General features: G+C 45.8%; 1 pseudogene across 1 annotated transcript in view; it reads right to left on the bottom strand.

The window, feature by feature from the left end:
- The window catches only part of LOC146986453 (protein NLRC3-like), a 63,707-nt pseudogene extending 60,513 nt beyond the window's left edge, over positions 1 to 3,194 (bottom strand). The window contains exons 1-4 of the transcript XR_015036052.1: positions 3,148 to 3,194; positions 2,353 to 2,431; positions 1,993 to 2,218; positions 51 to 1,839 (exon numbers count right to left, since the gene is read on the bottom strand). The product of XR_015036052.1 is annotated as a protein NLRC3-like (transcript). The remainder of the gene's footprint in view (positions 1 to 50; positions 1,840 to 1,992; positions 2,219 to 2,352; positions 2,432 to 3,147) is intronic.
- Between the last annotated feature and the right edge of the window lie 12,554 nt (positions 3,195 to 15,748).

Genomic DNA, 15,748 nt, shown 5'->3' on the forward strand with positions numbered 1-15,748 from the left:
CATAAGTGTTTCATATAATGATAAATAAATCCAACTATCTCTACACTTACAGAACTTTGTTAGAGGCTTTGACCACTGGCAGCAGCCTTAGAAGAGCCTCCTCTGAAGCAGAGTATTTCTTCAGGTCAAACACATCCAGATCTTCTCCTGATGACAGAAGAATGAAGACCAGAGCAGACCATTGAGCAGGAGACAGTTTATCTGTGGAGAGACGTCCTGATCTCAGGGATTGTTGGATCTGCTACACTAGAGAACGATCATTCAGTTCATTCAGACAGTGGAACAGGTTGATGCTTTTCTCTGCAGAGGGAGTCTCTTCAATCTTCTTCTTGATGTACTGGACTGTTTTCTGATTGGACCGTGAGTCACTTCCTGTCTGAGTCATCAGACCGTGCAGGAGATTCTGATTGGTCTTCAGTGAAAGACCCAGGAGGAAGCGGAGGAACAAGTCCAGGTGTCCATTTGGACTCTGTAAGGCCTCGTCCACAGCGCTCTGGTAGAAAGGTGTAGATGTGTCTCTAAACCAACGAGATGTTGTTTGTTGTTGTGACATCAGGTTGAGTCCAGAGTTGATGAAGGTCAGGTGGACATGAAGAGCAGCCAGAAACTCCTGAACACTCAGATGGACGAAGCAGAACACCTTGTCCTGGTACAGGCCTCTCTCCTCTTTAAAGATCTGTGTAAACACTCCTGAGTACACTGAGGCTGCTCTGATATCGATGCCACACTCTGTCAGGTCTGATTCATAGAAGATCAGGTTTCCTTTCTGCAGCTGCTCAAAAGCCAGTTTTCCCAGAGACTCAATCATCTTCCTGCTCTCTGGACTCCAGTGTGAATCTGTCTCAGTTCCTCCATCATACTTGACCTTCTTCAGTTTTAGATAAACCACCAGGAAGTGGATGTACATCTCAGTCAGGGACTTGGGCAGCTCTCCTCTCCTTCTGGTCTTCAACAGCTCCTCCAGAACTGTAGCAGTGATCCAGCAGAAGACTGGGATGTGGCACATGATGTGGAGGCTTCGTGATGTCTTGATGTGGGAGATGATCTCTCCGGCCTGCTCCTCATCTCTGAACCTCTTCCTGAAGTACTCCTCCTTCTGTGGGTCAGTGAACCCTCTGACTTCTGTCACCATGTCAACACACTGAGGAGGGATCTGATTGGCTGCTGCAGGCCGTGTGGTTATCCAGAGGCGAGCAGAGGGAAGCAGTTTCCCCCTGATGAGGTTGGTCAGCAGCATGTGGACTGAGGTGGACACTGTCACATCAGTCAGGATCTCAGTGTTGTGGAAGTCCAGAGGAAGTCGACACTCGTCCAGACCGTCAAAGATGAAGACGACCTGGAACTGATCAAAGCTACAGATTCCTGCTTCTTTGGTTTCAGAGAAGAAGTGATGAACAAGTTCCACCAAGCTGAACTTTTTCTCTTTCAGCACATTCAGCTCTCTGAAGGTGAAGGGAAATGTGAAGTGTATGTCCTGGTTGGTTTTGTCTTCAGCCCAGTCCAGAGTGAACTTCTGTGTTAAGAGTGTTTTCCCAATGCCAGCCACTCCCTTTGTCATCACTGTTCTGATTGGTCGGTCTCTTCCAGGTGGGGCTTTAAAGATGTCTTCTTGTCTGATGGTTGTTTCTGGTCTGTCAGGTGTCTTTGAAGCCATTTCAATCTGTCTGACCTCATGTTCATCATTGACCCCTCCAGCCCCTCCCTCAGTGATGTAGAGCTCTGTGTAGATCTGGTTCAGAAGGGTTTGGTTTCCTGCTTTAGAGATCCCCTCAAACACACACTGGAACTTCTTCTTCAGGGCAGATTTGAGTTTACGTCGACAAACTGGAGCAAAATGTTCTGAATGAAAACACAAGAAATCAGACCAATAAGAAAATATAACACGTTAATTCCCCTAAATAACAACTATATGAACATGTTTCCGTCCAGGTGTTGATGTCAGTGAACGTCTCATTTGTCCCTCATGATGAATCTTTACAGAAATCCTCTTACTGCTCTGCAGATGCTCAGCCAGCTCCTCCTGCTTCCTGCTCCTCAGGAGCTTCACTGTGATCTTCACTAACGCCTCTCTGATGCTCATCTGCTCTTCATCCTCACCGTCCACCACCTCCTCATCCTCCCTCTGACTCCCTGAGCATTCTGGGTAATCTGGACTCAGAAGCTTGTGGATCTTCTTCAGCTCGTTCTTCACAAAAGTGACCATGTTCTCCTCCAGCAGCTGGAACAGAAACTCTATGAGTGACAGCATCAAACTAAAACCTGACAGACTGACAATCCACTGGTGTCAAAGTGCAGCATGGAGATGATTGTGAACACAACAGATGTAACAGCAGCTGTTGGACATGTACCCACCATAAACATGGAGTCCAGGTGTGTTTGATGCTGCTGGGCAGACTGACCACTGGGAACCTCTGAGCTCTCCTGGTCCACTCTGTGGAGGAATCAGTGTCAAGTGAACATCAGTACAGAGAGATAAGACAAGATGGACTTTATATGTCCCCTGAGGACGTTCACAACAGACAGAGACACTTTGATTTCAGACCTGGTCCAACAACACGTCGTACAAACTGGTTCATTTCTACAATAACCTGAATCTGACTGTCAGTTACAGCTTACATCTGATCAGCTGATCCATGTCCTCCTTTAAAGTCAATGAAGCGGTCATGTGACGAGTCGCTCTTTAAAGACAGACAGCTGGATTCAGGAGAGTCTGGTCTCTGCTGCTGGATCCTGAAAGAACAACACAACTGATGTTAAATAGTTTTAGGTTTTCAAAAAAAAAAAAGAACATGAACACAGAAAAAAAAATAAAATAATAATAATAATAATAAAACAATGCTTGATATTATTCCTGTGGATAAAATCTGTAAACAATGATCATGAAGATTTTTTTTTTACCTCAGTAAATGCCACTTATCTTTTTGTTTTGTTCTGTAGATGAGTTGAAGTTTCTATCTTTACCTGAGTTTTGCTCGTTCTCTCTCTCAGTATTTATGGACGTTTGTTCGTCTGCTCCTGTAAAAAGCAGCTGCTGAGATTCTGCTTCAGCTCCTGTAACTGATCTGATCCTCTGTCTCTGCTCTCTGTGTCTGACGTCACTCTGAACTCACTAGAAATCACTGATCGGCCCCTCGCCCTGTTGCACACCTCAAAGCTGCCACCAGGAGGCGACTTGATGCAGCCAACATCACCATGTTCCTTCTACCAGCTGGAAACAAGACCATTAACATTTAGAGCTAAAGGGATAGTTCACCCAAAATTCAAATTTCACTCATTATCTACTCACCCTCATGTCGACTAAGGGCTGGGAGAAGTGTCAGAGTCCTCCGTGTCTTCTCTGAGTTACAGCGGGTCTCCGCGCAGCACTGCATGTCCATATGACGGTTGTGAATGGTGCTCACTTTTCTTCGTCCAAAAAGACACACCAAAAAACATCCAAATACCTCCATACTGCTCGTCTGTAATGTCCCTCTTGTATTGAAGCCCCGACATGAGAAATTGTTCAGAGGAAAATTAAATAAGTCTATATTTTAAGCTTGTTTGTAGCGGAAGCTCGCAGTGTCTCAGTTCACTGCTCTTCCTGTGTCCGTCTGTCTGTTACTCGCGAGATTTGCTCCGGTGTCAGTGCAAATCGTGTGAGATTTGCACTGACAAAAAAAGAGCAGTGCTACAACAAGCTTAAAATATAGACTTATTTAATTTTTTTCGAAACAATTTCTCATGTTGGGGCTTCAATACAAGGCGGACATTACAGACGAGCTGTATGGAGGTATTTGGATGTTTTTTGGTGTGTCTTTTTGTAACGAAGAAAAGTGAGCCCCGTTCACAACCGTCATATGGACATGCAGTGCTGCGCCGAGCCCTGCTGTAACTCCGAGAAGGCACGGAGGACTCTGAAACTTCTCCTAACACTTACATTAGTGGACATCAGGGTGAGTAGATAATGAGTGAAATTTGAATTTTGGGTGAACCGTTCTTTAATGAAAAAATGATTCTAACACAGTGGTTACTTCCTGTTTTAAGTAGATGGTACTGACATATTTCCTGTTGCTACTGGGCTGCACTGTGAGAATTACTGAACATTAAAGGACAAACTGCATTTTTTTACAACCTTATTTCTGGCATAAAATACAGTCGATGACTCACCCATATAACTTTGGTGTCATTCGGATGATATTCAGATCCATTCGAGAGTCACGTATATCCATATAGTGGGAGTGATCAGGGCACCAAAATGCAGCCTCTAAATAATGCATTATCTGCCGCGAATCTCATTCATTTCACCATTATTTTATTATGATTGACAAGTGCTTTTCCCCTCTGACCCTGTAGTTGCCCGTTATCATCACCCGGGGTCTGTATATTGACCTAACCACTGAACTGGATGACGTCATCTCTGAGGCTCATTCACACTTTTATAACTAAAATACCCCTGGCTGACCAATACTGTTCTGTATATAACTGTTAATAAATCAATAATAAAAATAAAGGCTCATTCACTCTGCAACAGTCAGGCTTGTTTACCTGTAATTTGCTACGGCTAAATATCGTCGAAAGGATTCCTAATGACACCAAAGTTACATGGGTGAGTAAATGTAAATGAGTAAATGGCCAGGAATAATGTCCAGGTTGTAAAAGATGTCACTTGTCCTTTGACACATGGATGTTCAGGTAGAGACAATGTGTGTCTGAGTTATGTATATAACTCTGACTCACAGGAAGAACGTTAAACAGAGTGAGAGAAATGTTTGAAATTTAGTTTTGTCTTACATCTGATCAGCTGATCCACATCCTTCTTCAAAGTTAATGAACCGATCAGGTGACTTTCTGTCTTTCTTTAAAGACAGACAGCTGGGTTCAGGAGAGTCTGGTCTCTGCTGCTGGATCCTGAAACAACAACACAACTGATAAATGTGCATGTTGGAGAAAAACTGATGAAAAATATCTTCAATTTTTTAATAAACACAACAACTGACTTTTAGAGAGAAAAGTCTGACAGTTTTAATTCTGACCTTTGACCTCTGGTCTGGCCCTGATGTCCCCCACACAGAGTGGTTTTAGAGGGAGGGGCTCCCTCCTCTCTGTCCTCACACTGATCCATGCTGCTGAGGTCACATCCACATCAGCTCACACACACTTTGTAGCTTCACCTGCAGAGGAAACACACATCATTCATGTGCACAGCAGCTCACATGTCCATCATGTCTCCAGCTGCTCCTCCACTGATTGGCTCTTCTTCTCTGCTTCATATCAGTGTCAGCTGAATGCAGTCACACAGCAGTGAGGAAGAGGAAGCTGCCATCAGCTGCTGTACTTCTACTATCAGTCCACTAGATGGCGTCATGAAGCTGCAGATCTGAGTGGAGAGACTGGTGTTTTTACTGCAGTTTATTTCTCCCACTGAACCATAAAGGTTTAAAATATGACACAGTAGAAGAACTGTGACTCATGTTTCTATGTTGTACCAGATGTATCGGCCAGGGTAAGTAGCAGTAATGAGCTGCCTCATATAGCCTACTATACAAGGTCACTGCTGTTTTTTGTGCCCTGTTTTTGTCTGAAAGCACGTTTTGGGTAAAATAAAATCCTTTACATTGTATTAAAAAAAGTTCATATTTAACCATCCACGGGGAAACCACGAAAAAAAGTGAGGGGCTGCAGGTGTTCACATGTTAGGCACCTTAGCTACGTGAAGAACTTTGAATGCAAAGTTTGTCCCGGTGTAGGTAGTAAACTTATAGCTTCATTATCACAACATTCAGTCATTTCACTCACTCGAAATTCAGAGAGAGAAAAAGACTCTTCATCGTCTGCTCCATCAAATGTCAGAAAACACAGACAAATGATGTCTCCAAGTTCGTGTCAGTCTGAGGCCACGTCTTCAAATGTTTTGTTTTATTATGGCAATAATCAAAGAGACAAAAATATTCAGCATACAAAAGAAAACAAGGAAATCTTCAGTGTTTGAGGCTGAAAACTGAAGATTTCTGCTTGAAAATGTAAAACTGTTGCAGCTCTAAAAAAAAATTCTTCAGAACAATATTAATGATTTGTGTCCAATAATCAATAACCCAGAGTATTTGCTGTGTGTAACCACAGACATGAATGGTGGGGACACAGAGACAGTGTTTTTAATCTACAACCTGCAGCTGGAAAGTGACCAGTAGCTTCACCTGTCAGGTACATGAGCTGCAGTACAAGCAGGAAGTAGCTCAACAAGGAAATACTCAAGGAAAGTACAAGTACCTCACAACTGTACTGCACTAAATGTACTCAGTTACTGTGAAGAACCTGTTGCTGAACATTGATAAATACTGGAAAATCAATAATCAGTAAAGTCTCAGGGGAACCCTGATAACAACATGAGGTGTTCAGTATTGATCTGTGATAGGCAGTATTGGTATAAGATAAGCCGTCTGATTTTGGCCCGACCAAGGACAAAAGATCAGCCGAATATTGACCGTTTCAATCAAAAGTCATGTGTGTGAGACGTGAGAGAGAGAGAGAGGGGGGGGGGGGGGGGGGCCGAGGAGAGAGAGGGGGGCGGAAGGGGGGGACTTGAATCATTTTGGGAAAAATGACAACATAAAAATTCATGTAGGCTACAGTATTTTTTTGTTTGTTTGTTTTTTCATCAGAGAATCACATTTCAAGTGTTGTTCTTCATACATTGGTTGTAACAGCATCATTGCTGCTTTTGAAAACACCATGTAAAAAGGGTTAAGTACTTACCTACTTCTGCAGGCTGGGTGGCTTTACCCATAGTTTGAAATACATTTATGACAAATAAGACTATAATTCTTCTGTTTGGTCTCGGTCTTGGACTTGGTCTCGCCCCTCCACGGTCTCGGCCTTGTCTTGGTCTCGGGTTAGGTGGTCTTGACTACAACACTAAACGCATTCACACAATAATTTTAAAACACTGGAAGTTATCGAGAAAACGCCATCTAACAGTCTGTATTAATTAGTGATAGGCAGTTACAGCCCATATTGATCAGCGATCAAACATTTTAGCTTTTACCTTACCTTAACAGGTGAAAAAGAACTGCGACAAACAACGCTGGCTCAAAAGTGAAAGTAAACTACAGTGGGGGAGGGGAGGAGGTCACATGATCTGAGTGGAGAGATGGTGTTTTTACTGCTGTTTATTTCTCCCACTGAACCATAAAGGTTTAAAATATTACACAGTATAAGAACTGTGAAGTACAGACTCTATGTTGTACCATACGGCTGCATTAATAGGATAAGCAGCAGTAATGAGCTGCCTCATGTTTTTGGTATGATTATATTGTACAAGGTCACTGCTGTTTCTGTCTGAAAGCATGGTGTGGGCGAAATCAAATCATTTTCATTGCATTAAAAAACGTTCCTATTAAACCATCCACGGGGAAAACACGAAAAAGAGTGGAGAGGAGGGACTGCAGTTGTTCACATACGAGGCAACTTAGCTGCGTGAAGCACTTTGAATATGAATTTGAAAGTTTGTCCCGGTGTAGGTAGTAAATGTTTTTGGTTATTTATTCTTTTATTATTATTATTATTATTTATTTTAATTTTATGTAGCCTACTTTGACGTCCTTTTTATTTTTGTTATTCTGGTATGGTGCGTCTCTTTGAACGCTTTGTAGCCGGATATGGGAGTTTGGGACTGTCTGAATTCCGAGTCGTCTCGAACGCAGCATGAGAACGCGACGTCATTGCGTCACATCCTCGTTCGGGGCTACGTGCCGTGCGTCGCTGTCCCCGCCCACCGCGGGTGATTATTGTGTGTGTGTGGTGTCAGGTAGTGAAACACGGTCTCTCTCTGTTGTTTCGCCCCAGAAACGGCCCCGAAAACCCGGACTAATCACCGGGGAGGAGGCGGGAGGTCGCAGCGGAGCGGGTCTGGGAGGGACTCGGACCGGTTCGGAGCGGATTTGAACCGGTTTGGAGCGGGTTCGGCTCGGAGAGAGAGAGACGGGAAGCAGCAAAGTTTGGTCCGGCGGCGGCGTCGGTTCACGGTGAGACGAGACACACCTACTCTGTCCCCTCGCTTCCTCGCTTCCTTCCCTCGGGACCTCGGCCTCCTCTAGGGGGGAGGAGGAGGGGGGGTCCACCCGGGTCCAACCGGGCCAGACAGGTCCCGGTTCGACCCCCCCACGAGCTCCGCAGGTAACCGGCAGGTGACCGGTCCAGGTGGCAGCGGCTCTACAGGCCTGAGATCAGCTGCAGCACACTGAAGGAAGTGTTGTTGTTTATTAATTAGCTCCATGATGACGTGGCTACATTCATTATTATTATTATTATTATTATCCCGGGCAGCAGCCCTGTAGCTCCACCTGTCCACAGTCCTCCAGGTGATTGACAGGTTTAATTTAATTTAAAGCAGAAGTAAGCGGAATATTTGTGTTAATATAATTAGTCTTAAAGGGACAACGAGGAGTTTCTATTTGGTTATAAAAAAGTCTCACGGTAATGTGGATGAATCTACGCTACCCACACTTGTTAATGGGCCCATTTTCGATAAATAATATATCGTTTTGTCTCTATCGTTGTTTTGTTATTATTAGTGGTGGTGGAAATGCTGGTCGAGCCGACCAGCATTTCTTTACTTTAGGTTTTGCGACGAATCATGAGAATAACTCCGCTGAATCGCCGTTTATGGTCGGAACTACGACGGTATGTGATCGTCTTCGAACCTCTGACTTTAATTCTTGATGAATGAAAACATGAGTCTGTCTTGCGCCGGTCAAAGAATTTCACGGTGCGCAGAGGCTCATAAATGTAGTGAAAACACTTTGCTTTTCCAAAACTCCTCGTTGTCCCTTTAAATAGTTCTATCTTCCGACAGCAATCACTTACATAGAGTGTTTGGTCAGAAACACGCGGGTCTGTCAGTCACTCTGCTCTGCTGTAAGCCGAGGAGAAAACGTCTTGTATACTTCCTTGTATCCTACAAGCTTTATCCAATGAGGAGAGAGAACGGCATGAAGGGGCAGTCCTCTCTGTGTGTGCAGCCAAGGGATGCGCGTGAATGTGGTGACGTAGGGACGAGGACCAATAGATCCATGACGAGGGCGGGGGCTGCTAACTCCATCGGCTGACAAGAAGTTAGCCAAAACCACCGGATCGCTTACTTCTGCTTTAATTTAATTTAATTCAGTTTATTTGATAGGGACAATGCAGCTTAACATAGTGACACTTCCACTCATTACAAACAAGTCAATGTGACTGATGTTCTGCATACAGAGATTATAGCTAAAGCTAGTTTCCAACTCCCGTCCCTAGTTAGGCTTTTAGTAGAAAAAAAAAATGAAGGTAAGAAGAAAGACATCAAAGTTACATAACAACATTATAAAATGTACATACCAAGTCATGACACGTTAAAAATGCATACAATTCTGATTTTGTTTCAGCCAGATTTTAACCTTTGTATTAAAAGTTCTAATGTCTCGGGTTAGTTTTATTTCGGTCGGTAGAGAATTCCTCTTATGTCTTAATGTCGGTCCGACACCGACCTCATCATGGTGACGTCAGGACTCTACAGCTGCAGGTGCTGATGACTTTATACTCACTCAGTCACTCAGTCAGTCTGCTACCTGCCACCTGTCACCTGGTAGTCATGGTAACAGTCACCTGTCTCACCTGTGCAGGTAAAGAATAACAATAACCATTAGAGGCGGTCGGACCAGTCTGTCGTCACACTCATAACAATAATACAACAATGTAAAAAAAGACACATAGAACATCATCATCAGCTCGTATTGATTAGATATAAATCAGACGTACTGAGGTGATTATTTAATTTTTCATTATTATGAATTTTTTTTTTTAAATAATATGAGACTGTAAATTATTCACTCACTAACTTTAATAAAACATGGACAGATCTCTGTCTGGACCTGCTTAACGACTGGAGTTCAGTCTGCTCCTAAAAATACCATTTAACAGCTTTAGTGTTGTTATTATTTGGGTCCCTGAAAAACTATGTATAAAATAAATGAATTATTTATTAATGTTGATATTATATTATATTATGTCCACAATATCTGCTCTTATATGTCATATTGATTTCCTATCTTAACCCTCAAAACCAAGTGTTAAGGGCTATTTTGTTACTTAGTAATGGGACACCCCTTATATGCAGATACATATTCAGACTGTGGACTATCTGTCAGTTATTACTTTGGGTATTAGTTTTTTTTTGCAGCCTATAAGTTGATATTCAAACAAATAGCCTAATCTGTATAAATACCACAACCACGGACATATTCAGCTGAAAGTCACTGCATACCACGGCTTATTGAAAGGTAAACACCAGCTGTAACTATCTCTAGATAACTCTGCGGCTACGGGAGATGACATCAGCCCTGTCATAGGCTGTATCTTGATTAAACAACTTAACTACATTACCACTCAGAAAAATGACCATTTTGTAACTAAACCACAGCAACACGGCTTGTCCGCCCCGGCCGGCTACTGACAAAAGATTGTAACATAAAAGATAGGCTAAATGTTATGCAACAATGAGGTAAATAAATAATCCATAAAATGGGCCTAAACTAAGATAATACAATGGTTTTCATGATATTTATATCTATATAACAAAGAAAACACTGCATTCTGGGTAGCCCTTGCTCCCACGGGTGTCGGTCGGAGAATCTCAGTATTGAGGCGATTCAGCCCTTAAACTGAGCGTGCATTTTTGAGATTGAGGGTTAAGATAAGAAATGGAATTCACTCCAGCTCTGACTTGTAAAGTTACCCGGCTGTTTTTAAAGGCATCTATAAATATCATTATTATGATATATATAATTGAATTTGTGAAATGATTGAAATGAAAATGATTTTTCCCCTTCTTCTTGCATATTTGCAGAACCAGATAACTACACAATCACAGTCTTGTTGTTGTTGTTGTTGTTGTTGTATGGTTGTTTTCCAGACAGACAGTGTTAACGATTAGATACAGAGTCAGTTTCCATGTGAAGCGGTCGGACCAGTCAGACGACTCGGTGACCGACGCTCTGTCTGAACACCTGAACACACCTTCAGCTGTCACGCTGTCGTCGCTGACGACCGTGGAAACGACCGGTGACATCTCTGAGAGTCGGTCAGAGGTCCAATCCTCTGGACTTTGAGTTTAATTTCCACTCAGGAATGATGATGATGATGATGATGATGATGATGATGATGATGATGATGATGATGATGATGATGATGATGATGATGATGTTTGTTGAGTCTTGGACCCGAACAAACTTTGACCCTTGATGGTTTGTTGTCCAGGGCGTCTCCATAGCAACACAACATTAATGATGCTGACGAGTGTGATTCACATATTGCACTTTGATTTATTATGACTTCAGTCATTGTGCAGCTCCAGATTTGATTGTAAGACACACACACACACAGAAACAAACCACCTCACACACACACACACACACACACACACACACACACACACACACACACACACACACACACACAGAAAAACACACACACACACACACACATATACACACACACACACACACACACACACACAGAAAAACACACACACACACACACACGTTCAAACCTATAATATGTTTTGTCAACACAAAGTGTTTGGACTATGGGAGGAGGAAGGCGGAGATCAAACCTGCAAGGTGACAGCTCACTATCCACTGATCCACTGCACCACCACGCCGCCACTTGTGAAATGTAAAAGTTTGTTAATCCAGACAATTATATCACGTATTTTTATTTATTTTTAACTCTTAGTCAGGATTTTACACAAATGTAACACACATCATGGAGGCAGATTCCAGCATATTGATCCTTGACTAATCAAGTAAATGACTAAATAACTTACTAATTAGATAAATAACAAGGAAAAACAAAAGGTAATGGAAATTATGCTTATTCTATTAATTATGAACAACAATATACAGTTTAACACATGTGAGTCAGGCACCTGAGCTCAGCTGTATCATTTTCATCTGGTTTCTACTCATTATTTATAAATTAATCTGGAGAAATCTGTTTGTTTATTAATTTGTTTGCCCTAAAATATTGAAAAGTGACACTTATTAATAAGACCAAACCCTAAAAACACAGTTTATGATCATATCAGACATCCATCCATCCATTGTCCGCCGCATTATCCGGAGTCGGGTCGCGGGGGCAGCAGTCGGAGCAGGGATCCCCAGACTTCCCTCTCCCCGGACACTTCCTCCAGCTCTTCCGGGGGGACCCCAAGGCGTTCCCAGGCCAGCCGAGTGACGTAGTCACTCCAGCGTGTCCTGGGTCTTCCTCGGGGCCTCCTCCCGGTGGGACATGCCCGGAACACCTCACGAGGGAGGCGTCCAGGGGGCATCCTATACAGATGCCCGAGCCACCTCAGCTGGCTCCTCTCGATGTGGAGGAGCAGCGGCTCTACTCCGAGGTCCTCCCGGGTGACAGAGCTCCTCACCCTATCTCTAAGGGAGCGCCCCGCCACCCTGCGGAGGAAACTCATTTCGGCCGCTTGTATCCGGGATCCCTTTCTTTCGGTCATGACCCAGAGTTCATGACCATAGGTGAGGGTGGGAACGTAGATCGACCAGTAAATCGAGAGCTTTGCCTTTCGGCTCAGCTCCTTCTTCACCACGACGGACCGATACAATGACCGCATTACTGCGGCCGCCGCACCGATCCGCCTGTCAATCTCGTGCTCCATTCTCCCCTGACTCGTGAACAAGACCCCAAGATACTTAAACTCCTCCACCTGAGGCAGGAACTCTCCCCCGACCTGGAGGGTGCAAACCACCTTTTTCCGGTTGAGAACCATGGCCTCAGACTTAGAGGTGCTGATTCTCATCCCAGCTGCTTCACACTTGGCTGCAAACCGCCCCAGTGCATGCTGAAGGTCCTGGCTCGAGGGAGCCAACAAGACCACATCATCCGCAAAAAGCAGAGATGAAATTAAGTGGCTCCCGAACCGTACCCCCTCCGGCCCTTGGCTGCGCCTAGAAATTCTGTCCATAAAAATAATGAACAGAACCGGTGACAAAGGGCAGCCCTGCCAGAGTCCAACACGCACCGGAACAGGTCTGACTTACTGCCGGCAATGCGAACCAAGCTCCTGCTCCGATCATACAGGGACCATACAGCCCTCAGCAGAGTGCCTCCGACCCCATACTCTCGGAGCACCTCCCACAGTATGCCACATGGGACACGGTCGAAAGCCTTCTCCAAGTCCACAAAACACATGTGGACTGGTTGGGCAAACTCCCATGCGCCCTCGAGCACCGTGCGGAGGGTGTAGAGCTGGTCCAGTGTTCCACGGCCAGGACGAAAACCGCATTGTTCCTCCTGAATCCGAGGTTCGACTATCGGCCGAATTCTCCTCTCCAGCACCCTGGAATAGACTTTCCCCGGGAGGCTGAGGAGTGTGATCCCCCGGTAGTTGGAACACACCCTCCGGTCCCTCTTTTTGAAGAGAGGGACCACCACCCCGGTCTGCCAGTCCAGAGGCACTGTCCCCGACTGCCACGCGATGCTGCAGAGGCGTGTCAGCCACGACAGCCCTGCAACATCCAGAGACTTGAGCTACTCAGGGCGGATTTCATCCACCCCCGGTGCCTTGCCACTGAGGAGCTTCCGGACTACCTCAGTGACTTCAGCTTGGGTGATGAATGAATCGACCTCTGAGTCCTCAGCCTCTGCTTCCTCGATGGAAGGCATGTCAGTGGGATTGAGGAGATCCTCGAAGTATTCCTTCCACCGCCCGACGATATCCCCAGTCGAGGTCAACAGCTCCCCCCCTCCACTGTAAACAGTGTTGGCGGAGCTCTGCTTCCCCCTCCTGAGGCACCGGATGGTTTGCCAGAATTTCCTCGAGGCTGACCGGTAGTCCTCCTCCATGGCCTCCCCGAACTTTTCCCAGACCCGAGTTTTTGCTTCCGTGACCGCCCGGGCTGCCGTCCACTTGGCCTGCCGGTACCCGTCAGCTGCCTCGGGAGTCCCCCGAGCTAGCCAGGCTCGGTAGGACTCCTTCTTCAGCTTGACGGCATCCCTTACTTCCGGTGTCCACCACCGGGTTCGGGGATTGTCACCGCGACAGGCACCGGAGACCTTACGGCCACAGCTCCGGACGGCCGCGTCAACAATGGAAGTGGAGAACATGGTCCATTCGGACTCAATGTCTCCGGCCTCCCTCGGAATCCGGTCAAAGCTCTCCCGGAGGTGGGAGTTGAAGACCTCCCTGACAGGGGATTCTGCCAGACGTTCCCAGCAGACCCTCACGATACGCTTGGGTCTTCCAGGTCTGACCAGCTTCCTCCCCTGCCAGCGGATCCAACTCACCACCAGGTGGTGATCAGTTGACAGCTCAGCCCCTCTCTTCACCCGAGTGTCCAAGACATACGGCCGGAGGTCAGATGACATGACTACAAAGTTGATCATTGACCTCCGGCCTAGGGTGTCCTGGTGCCACGTGCACTGATGGACACCCTTATGCTTGAACATGGTGTTCATTATGGACAGACTGTGGCTAGCACAGAAGTCCAATAACAAAACACCACTCGGGTTCAGATCGGGGAGGCCGTTCCTCCCAATCACACCTTTCAGGTAACACTGTCGCTGCCCACGTGAGCGTTGAAGTCCCCCAACAGAACGATGGAGTCCCCGGTTGGGGCACTTTCCAGCACCCCTCCCAGGGCCTCCAGGAAGGCACTGCCGTTCGGCCCGTAGGCCACCAGGAGTTGGGTTCCAGAGCCCAGGCTGTGCGTGAAGGTGAGCCCGACTATCTCTAGTCGATACCTCTCAACCTCCCGCACGAGCTCAGGCTCTTTCCCCCCCAGCGAGGTGACATTCCATGTCCCTAAAGCCAGAGTCGTTGTCCGGGGATTGGGTCGCCGGGGCCCCCGCCCACGGCTGCCACCCAAATCACACGGCACCGGCCCCTTCTGAACCCTCCCGTGGGTGGTGAGCCTACGGGAGGGCGGGCCCACGTCATTTGTTTGGGCTGCACCCGGCCGGGTCCCGTGGGCCAAGACCCGGCCACCAGACGCTCGCCTGCGAGCCCCGACCCCAGGCCTGGCTCCAGGGTGGGGCCCCGGTAACGCCAGTCCGGGCGACGCACACTTCCTTGATTGTTTCTTCTTCATAGGGGCTTGGAACCGCTCTTAGTCTGACCCGTCACCTAGGACCTGTTTGCCTTGGGAGACCCTACCAGGGGCATTAAGCCCCAGACAGCATAGCTCCTAGGATCATTTGGGTGCTCAAACCCCTCCACCACGGTAAGGTGGCGGTTCAAGGAGGGGATAAGTCCAGTATTTAATAATATTGTATTTAATTAATTAATTTGCAAATAATGGTGATCAATTATCCAACCTTTTTGTGAATCAATCCTCCACTAGAAGACACAATAAAGTTCAGTGAGTTTCAAAATAAAAGCTCTGGAGACGTTCAGAGGTTAAAATGTGTTGCAGCTGCAGGAATCCTCTCAACATCTGAATTCATTTTAATCTTGGACACTTGTATCTGTTCGTGCTGATGCATTTCAGATTTGATTGATTGATTGATTGGTTGGTTGGTTGGTTGGTTGGTTGGTTGGTTGGTTGGTTGGTTGAACAGTTTCTGAACATGTTTTTATTGGAGCTGATTCTTTTTTGTTCGTGTAGAATAAAGTTACGTTTGAATAAAGCAGCAGGTCTTAATTGATTATTTAATGATATTATATATTTGTGGGTCCTTCATTGATCAGTGCTTCCTGTGTCTCCGCCCCCTCTGCTCAGTCTCTGCA

This window comes from Trachurus japonicus, chromosome 6, assembly GCF_045865225.1.
Source record: "Trachurus japonicus isolate A0001 chromosome 6, Traja_1.0".
Classification (NCBI taxonomy): domain Eukaryota; kingdom Metazoa; phylum Chordata; class Actinopteri; order Carangiformes; family Carangidae; genus Trachurus; species Trachurus japonicus.